Below are 9,575 nucleotides of genomic sequence, written 5' to 3' on the forward strand. Positions count from 1 at the left end.
CACTAAAAATCTCAGTGGCACATCTTTGCAACTCAGGTCTTCAGGCTTGTCAGCAAGCACCTTCACCCTCTAGGCCATTTCACCAGCCCTCTTCTGTTTTTTTCTTTTTTATCTCTGTTTTCCTTTTCTTCCTTTCTTTTTATTTATTTATTATTTTTGGATAGGGCTTCTCTGTATTCCAGGCTGAACTTAAATTCTCCATCCTTCTGCATCACAAGTGTTTCAATTACAGTCCTGTGTCACCATGTCTGACTGAAATGAAATTTCTTGTATATGACAGCTTGCAATCATTGCAGGGTCACCATTGAATGGAAGTCTATTCTCATATGCATAAAGTTTGGGGGGAATGGGTATTGGTTATTGTTGGTTTATGTGGAACGGAACACAACAGTGTGAGACAGAGGTGGAGCAAGGAAGTGAATGGGGAGAGCCAGGTCAAAGATGAACAGCAGGAAGCTCTGTAGAATTCTTTGGCAAGCCATTTCACAGTACAATACAGACTGAAGAATATTGGCAATATACTGTCAGCATTTGGAGGTGCAAGCACAAGAAGCACACTTCCTTCTGGGACCCCCAGGATACTACTGAGTTTCCCTAGAAACCTTTAGGAATATATATTCAAGCCAAACCAAGGTTTATGGCTTCTGCACTGAACAGAATTCCAGGACTAACAGTAGAACTCAAAATTTTATTAAAGATGTATTTCAATATTTATTTATGTGTATGTTTGCCTGAACATATGTATGTGCACCACAATTGTGCCTGGTGCCCCTGGAGATCAGAAAAAAAGGTTCGGATTCCCTGCAACTGCAGTTACATACAGATGGTTGAGAATCTATTATGTAGATACTGGAAATGGAACCTAGGTCCTCTGCAATAACAAGTCCTCTTAACAACTAAGTCATAAATGCAGAGAAATTCAAAGCAATTCCACTAAAATCAGGAACAAGACAAAGCTGTCTGCTCTCTCCATATCTATTCAATGTAGTACTTGAAGTTTTAGCTAGAGCAATCAGACAACTGAAGATCAAGGGGATACAAATTGGAAAGGAAGGAGTACAAGTATTTTCATTTGCAGATGATATAATAGTATACATAAGTGACTCAAAAATTCCACCAGAGAACTCCTACAGGTAATAAACACTTTCAGTGAAGTAGTTGGATTTTACAAGATAACTCAGAAAAAGCAGTAGCTTTCCTATATACAAATGACAAACGGACTGAGAAAGAAATCAGGGAAACAACACCCTTCACGATAGCCTCAAATAATATAAAATATCTTGGGGTAACTCTGACCAAGAAAGTGAAAGACCTGTATGACAAATCTTCAAGTGTTTGAAGAAAGAAATTGAAGAAGATATCAGAACATAGAAAGATTTCCCATGCTGTGGATTGGTAGGATTAACATAGTCACATGTGAAAAAGCAATCTACAGATTCTCTAATCTCTCCACGACTTTTATCATGAAGGGGTGTTTGTACTAGGCTTTTTCATTTGGATCACCAACCAGCTCTGAAATCATGACACAGACTTAATATTAGTTACAAATACTTAGCCTTATCTTATGCTTGTTTCTTGCTAGCTCTTATAACTTAATCTGTTTCTCTTCATTTATGTTTTACCCCAGGGCTTTTTGCCTTTCTTTCTTTCTGTATGTCCTACTCCATCTACCTGGCTCCCTCTTTCTCTCCTCTTATTCTTCTCTCTTCCTAGTTTTATCCCCCTACTTATTTTCTCTGCCCTCCAGCCCCACTTATCCTTTTTCTGCCTGGCTATTGGCTGCTCAGCTTTTTATTAGACCAATCAAGTGCCTTAGGCAGGCAAGGTAAAACAAATGCAACATACATTTACATAATTAAACAAATACAGCATAAAAAATATAACACATCTTTACATCATTAACAAAGGCAGTATAAACAAGTGTAACATATCTTCACATAAAGTAATATTCTGCAGAATAAATAAATGTAACACATCTTTGCCTAGTTAAAATAATATTCCACAACAGGTATTGGATTGTGTCAAAAGCCTTTTGTGCATCTAATGAGATGATCATATGGTTTTTTTTTCTTTCAGTTTGTTAATATGAGGAACTGCTGCGGGCCGCAGGAATATCATAAGAACTCAGCTGGCTATGGCAAAGTCACTACCTGGAGGAATCAGGGAATTCCTCCAGAGGAAGCCAAACCTCAAGGAGTTTTTGGAGTTACTTGGCTTGTTATATATCAGTTGTATTCTGTTATGAAAATCATGTGTGCCTTCATAGCTTTCCCAATTGACTTTTTCCTAAGAATTGCTAAGAGTGTGGATTGATCACTCTCTGGACATACACATTCCAGGTATTTGGAGAACAGCCTCAGGAAAGGCTTTCTCTGGAATCAGATATCTCCCTTGGCTACTTTCAAGGACTAGCAGTAATAACAGTCCACATGCAAGTCTCCTGATTTAAGATAAATTCCACAAGGAGACACCACCTAGGTCAGGTGGACGTTAAGTAATAGCTTTACACAATTCAGCTCGGACCCTCCTTTCTTACAGCCTTACCAACTTTATAGACCGCTAACTCCTTACCTAACCACTTCTAGGAATATTTAGATAACCTTCTGCGCTGACAGCTGTGCTCAGCCAGAATTCCAGTTCAAGCCTCCCTGTAATTATCATTAGCAGAATCCGGCCAGGTCCATCCCCAGATGGAGGAAAGTACTTTATCAGACATACCTCTGTACTCTCTAAGAACAGACTTAAGCATCCAGGCTACCTGTTTGAGAAGGCCTGGCGGATGTACCAATTAAGCCTTACTTCCTCCTTTCCCAAACCTTACCTCTAGTTCCAGATCTCCCTTTAACTATCACCAGAGGCATCTAGCTGTACACAGGTTGCCTAGCGACTGAGCACACTTTCCCTCACCCTGCAGGAAAATGGCAGATAGCTTGGACAGATAGGAGCCACAGGAAAAAAGAAGACAGTTTTATTTTCTCCCATTGACCTAGCAACTTAGAGATTCTTAACACTTTCTACCAATCACATTTAAGATTATAGTTGAGCACATAAGATCTCTCTTCTTAGATATTAGCTGAATTTAGCCTTTAGTTAATTCATTTCCCCGCTGGTCACTTCCCTTTGGGGTTGCAAATGATAATTAATGGTTATTGCCTCCCTATGTGATTCTTATCACCCCTCCATTTGACCTTGGAAGCCTAGTTTTGCACTGCTAAGGGAATACTGCTTGTAAGTGTATATATACCAGGACTCCCAGGGCACGATGAGACAGAGAAGAGAAAAGAGAATGGAAGAACTAGATGGGTAAGAACTTGAGAGGAACAAACTGAGATGGGGAAAAACTAGATTGAAGGGCTAAAAGAGAGGACTAGAGGAATGAGATAGAAGATGAGGAAGAGCCAGACGGGGAAGAACAAGATGAGGAAGAGCCAGATGAGAGAGAAGGAGACGGGAGAGGAGCTGATAGGGGAAAGAACTAGATAGATGAGAACCTAGAAGGGACAGAACTAGATGAAGGAATTAAGATAGAACCTAGAGGGGACAGTAGACAAATATAAAGAAATCAGGCAAGGAAGGACCTAGGCATGAGAGCAGAATAGAAGCTGTGTAGAGAGAGAACTATCACAGAATAATAATAAAGTGTATGAACTAAGGAGTTTCGTGTACATAGATTCATTTCTTTTCATCAAAGATTAATTATCAGCTGGTTGTAGATTCTTCCCGGACCCTGGGAGGGGACTATCAAGGGGCTGGACCCCCATAGCCCCCGATAGGGGAATCACATTTAATGATTTTGTATGTTGAACCACCTCTGCATCTCCAGGATGAAGCCTACTTGATCACAGTGGTTGATCATTTTGATGTGTTCTGAGATTTAGTTTGCAAGTATTTTGTTGAGTATTTTTGCATCTATGTTCATAAGGGAAATTGGTCTGTTATTATCTTTCTTTGTTGAGTCATTATGTGATTTGGGTACCAGGGTAACTGTGGCCTCATAAAATGAATTGGGCAATGTTCCATTTGTTTCTATTTTCTGCAATAATTTGAGGAGTATTGGCGTTAACTCTTCTTTGAAAGTTTAGTAGAATTCTATGCTAAAATTCAGCCCTGGGCTTCTTTTGCCAGGGAGATTTTAATGACTGCTTCCATTTCACTAGGGGTTATAGGTCTATTTAAATTGTTTATCTCACCTTGATTTAATTTTGGTATGTGGTACCTATCCAGAAAATTGTCCATTTCTTTCAAATTTTCCAATTTGTGGAGTACAGGTTTTCAAAGCATGACCTAATGATTCTTAGGATAGCCTCAGTGTCTGTTATTATGTCCTCCTTTTCCTTTCTGATTTTGTTAATTTGAATATTCTCTCTCTGTCTTTTAGTTAGTTTGGATAATGGTTTGTAGACCTTATTGATTTTTCTTTTTGTTCTAGAGCTTTCAGGTGTGCTGTTTGTTGCTAATAAGAGATCTCTCCAGATTTTTTATGTAGGCACTTATTATTATGAACTAGTCAAACAGCCTTCATTGTGTCCCATAAGTTTGGGTATGCGGTGTAGTCTTCTTTGGGGGAGAAAGGGGAACAGGGTTTCTCTGTGTAACCACTCTGGCTATGCTAGAACTCATTTTATTGACCAGTCTGGCCTCTAACTCACAGAGATCCACCTGCCTCAGCTTCCTGAGCACTGGGATTAAAGGTGTGCGCCACCACCATCCAGCTTGTGTATTCTTTTTTATTCAGTTGCAGAAAGTCTTTAATTTCTTTATTTCTGTCTTGACCCATTTTTCATTCAGTAGAGAGTGTTCAGTTTCTGGAAGTTTGTAAGCTCTCTGCTGTTTCTGTTGTTGTTTATATCTAGCTTTAATTCATGGTGGTCTGATAGGATTCAGGATGTTATTTTGATTTCCCTTTATCTGTTGAGACTTGGTTTATGTCCAAGTATGTGGTCAATTTGGAGAACATTCCATGAGTTGCAGAGAAGAAGTTATATTCTTCTGTGTTTGGAGAAAATATTCTGTAAATATCCAGAAGGTCCATTTGGTTTATAACATCTGTTAGTTCCAGCATTTCTCTGTTGAGGTTTTGTCTGGATGACCTGTCCATTGGTGAGAGTGGGATATTGAAAACTCCCACTATCAGTGTGTCAGGGTCAATATGTGATTTAAACTGTAGTAGTGTCTTTTACAAAAGTGGGTGCCCTTGTGCTTAGGGCATAGATGTTGAGAACTGAAATGTCATCTTAGATTTATTCCTTTGAAGAGTATGAAGAGCCCTTCCTCATCTCTTTTGATTAGTTTTGGTTTGAAGTCTATTTTGTTAAATATTAAAATGGCTACATGAGCTTGCTTCTTAGGTCCATTTGCTTGGAATATATTTTTCCAACCTTTACCCTGAGGTAATGTCTATACATTGAGGTTGGGGTGTGTTTCTTGGACACTGCAGGATAGATACTGTTTTTGCATCTATTCTGTTATTCTTTTTTTTAATTGAGGAATTGAGACCATTGATATGGAGAGATATAAATGATCAATGATTGCTGATTCCTGTTATTTTGTTGGTGGTTGTAGTGATGATGATGGTGTGTGTGTGTGTGTGTGTGTGTCTGTGTGTGTGTGTGTGTGTGTGTGTGTGTGTCTGTGTGTGTCTGTGTGTGTCTGTGTGTATTGTAGTGTGAATCCTAATTGGTCTTAGTAATAAAAACCTGGAGCTGGATACAGGGGTAAATGCTGAAAGATCAGCCAGACAAAGGAGCAAACTACAGCCACTTCTTACCCCTACCAAATCCTTAGACTGAAAGGGGTGGGCTCCTGTCTTCACCTGGCCTTATTACTTCCTGTTTCCTCCTCCCAAGTGCTGAGATAAAAGGTGTGTGCCACCACTGCCTGACCTCTAGTGGCTAGCTCCACACTCTGATCTCCAGGCAAACTTTATTTGTTAGAGTATAAACAAAATATCACCACAGTGTGTGTGTGTGTGTGTGTGTGTGTGTGTGTGTGTGTGTGTGTGTGTGTTCACTTGCAGGCATGCTTCTTTTGGTTTTGTGGATGTGAGATTATTTGTTTCTTGTGTTCTCATGGATGTAGTTAACCTCCTTAGGTGAGAGTTTTCCTTCTAGTACCTTCTGTAGGGCTGGATTTGTAGACAGATATTGTTTAAATATCACTTTATCATGGAATGTCTTATTTTCTCCATCTATGCTGATTAAAAGTTTTCCAGGGTTATAGTAGTCTAGGCTGACATCTGTGGTCTGTTTAGAGTCTGTAGTACATCTGATCAAGCCCTTCTGTCTTTTAGAGTCTCCATTTAGAAGTTAAGTGTAATTCTCATAGGTCTGCCTTTATATGATACTTGGTCTTTTCCCTTTGCAGCTTCTAATAGTCTTTCTTTGTTCTGAATGTTTAGTGTTTTGATTATTATGTGCAGAGGGAATTTTGGCGTTCTGTACGGTTCTTGTGTCCTTTATAGATCTCCATTTTTAGGCTAGGGAAATTTTCTTTTATGATTTTGTTGAAAATATTTTCTAGGCCTTTCTTTGAGCTAGGTTTCTTCTCCTTCCTCTATTCCTATTATTCTTGGGTTTGGTCTTTTCATGGTGTCCCAGATTTCCTGAATGTTTTGTGTCGGGAATTTTTTAGATTTAACATTTTCTTTAACTGCAGTATCCATTTCTTCTATAGTATCTTCAATGCCTGAGATTCTGTCTTCCATAGCTTGTATTCTGTTGGTGAAGCTTACCTCTGTTGTCACTGTTGAACTTTCTTTATTGATTCTATTTCCACTTTTAGGTCTCAGACAGTTTTATTCATTTCCTTCAACTATTTGGTTTTTTTTTTTTTCCCTTGGTTTTCTTTAAAGGATTAATCCATTTTGTCCAATTGTTTGTTTACATTTTCCTGGATTTCTTTAAGGGGTTTATCCATTTCCTCTTTAAGGAACTCTATCATCTTTATACAGTTGGTTTTAAGGTCTTTTTCTTGTGCGTCAGCTGTGTTGGAATATTCAGGGACTGCTGTGGTAGGATAGCTGGGCTCTAGTGGAGATATATTGCCCGGGCTACTATTGACTATATTCTTATGCTGGCATCTAGGCATCTGGTTTTGGGGTGCTTATAGGTCTAGGTGCTGATTTCTGGATTTGTCTTTGTGGTGTGGGTATTTTGTTCATTGTTTTCTGTTTCCTCTCTGGATTTTCAGAGTGTGATGGCTGTATGTTGTCTGTTTTCCTGGCCTGCTAGGTGGTATGGAAATGCCTGGTCATGTTGGAGGCTGGGATGCACTGATGAGTTGGGGAAGAAGGACAGGAAGGGGTGGTCTGTGGGATCCACAGGAGATGTGGAGAGAAGGGGAGGGAGGCTGCAGCTGGTGTCCTGTTGTAGAGTTAGGGACAAGGACAAGCCTGAGGGTTTGAGTCTGCTGGAATAGAGATCGCAGAGAAGGCCTGTAAGCAGGCTACCTGGTCTTCTGGCCAGCATGGCCTCTGGTTGAGCAGGGGTGTGTCTGCCCAAGCTGAGGACTGAAACATGGAACAAGCAGGGGGAGGGCGGGCAGGAGGGGATGGTCTGTGGGATCCCTGCGGAGATCCCCTGGAGAGGGGGAAGGGAGGCTGCAGCCATGTTCTGTTGCAGCACTGGGAACAAGGCAGACAGACCAGGTCTGCTGGGGGAACAGAGAACCCCGTGAGTTTCAACTAAAGTCAAGGAAGGATTGGTTTCAAGACTTCCACCTATTAAGTGGAAGAATATCAAGATACTTAGTTGCTTCCAAAATGAGGACACAGGTATGTATTTATCATAGGGATCTAAAATGACATGGCAGGAAGGCTCACCAAGCTCTCAGCAGCCACCTGGCAGGTGGTAATTAACAATAAAAACCAATAAGCTGCCAATTTAATTTTTATTTCATTTCAAACAACCCTTTCAGCTACACATAGTAAGCATTAGTATTCTGTTTAATTTGCTCACAGGTCATTAAATAGAAGAACGGCGGCACAGATTCACGCTGTTTTCATCTAAGGAACGCACTGCACTGGCCACCATGTTCTGTGTAGTCTCTTCTGTAGTCAGCATCTAAAAACAGCATTTCTGTTTCCTGTTGCCCAGAGAGCTTAGGGTGATAGTTAATTCTGATTCTACCCTGGTTTCTAGATATTTGCCTGTCCATCCATAGTCACATAGTCTATTCTATTTGGACACATTGCTTAAATTCACTGACCAATTCTTGGCCCAGAAAATCTGCAAACATGCACCAGAACTTCCCCACACTGAGCACTTTCAGCCTGTCCATAATGTGATGCCCTCTCTGTACCAGAATACAGCTATTTATTAACACCACTAACTTCCAGAAACCTCCAACCAGTTAAGCACAGGACTGTCAGGTTACAAACTGCCTGCCCCAGGCTTCTGAAATCATCACTATATTGACAACCAATAAATACCTCCCAAATCATCCCTAACAGAAAGGATTAATATAACATACCCAGATATGGAAACAGTCTTATTCTAGTCAACAACGAATCACAGGTCTTTATCCTGTACAGGGGCCCAAAGGTCAGCACTGAATCACCATATGTAACTGCAAATGATCATAATATTCATGTGAGGCAGATCTCAGAGTTATAATTTATCTTCAATATTTTATTTATTTTATTTCATTTGTTTTTTGGGCTGGGGTGGTAGCACACACCTATAATTCCAGTACTCAACGAGTTAGAAGTAGGTAGCCACCACAAATTCAAGGCTAGCTTGACATTCATAGGATGACATTCTCTCAAGAAAACAATAAAAGGTGTTTTATGGCTGAAGAGATGGCTCAGTAGTTTAAAGCATTATCTGATCTGGCAGAGGATCCAGGTTCAGTTCCCAGCACCCACACGCTAGAGGATTCTCCTCTCTCTTCTGGTCTCTGTGGGCACCAGACATACATATACTGAGTCAAACCACCCATACACATAAAATGAAAATAAAATTTAAAAAAATATTTAAAAACAGCCAGGTATGGTGGCAAATGCCTTTAATTCCAGCACTTGGGAGGTAGAGGCAGGCAGATCTCTGTGAATTCAAGGTCAGCCTGGTCTACAGAGTGAGTTCTAGGATAGCCAGGGCTACATAATAGAGAGACCCTGTCTCTAAAAATAAAACAAACTAAACAAATCTTTGCAAATCAAACAAACTCAAAAACAGAACACCAAGCATTAATCAGGAAAATGCTACCGGGTGGTGCTGGCGCACGCCTTTAATCTCAGCGCTCGGGAGGCAGAGCCAGGTGGATCTCTGAGTTCAAGGCCAGCCTGAGCTACAGAGTGAGTTCCAGGAAAGGCACAAAACTACACAGAGAAACCCTGTCTCGAAAAGCCAAAAAAAAAAAAAAAAAAAAAAAGAAAAAAGAAAAGAAAAGAAAATCCTTCACAGACTTGCCTACAGGATGGAGACTTTTTTTCAGTTGAGGTCCCTCTTCCTAGATAAACCTAGCTTGTGCCAAGTTGACAAAAAAAAAAAAAAAAAAAAAAAAAAAAAAAAAAAACTAACCAGCACACAGAGGTTGCAATTTACAGGTTTCCAGAGAACCCTAAATAACCCCCATAT

The sequence above is a fragment of the Peromyscus leucopus genome, chromosome 1 (genome assembly GCF_004664715.2).
Source record: "Peromyscus leucopus breed LL Stock chromosome 1, UCI_PerLeu_2.1, whole genome shotgun sequence".
NCBI lineage: Eukaryota > Metazoa > Chordata > Mammalia > Rodentia > Cricetidae > Peromyscus > Peromyscus leucopus.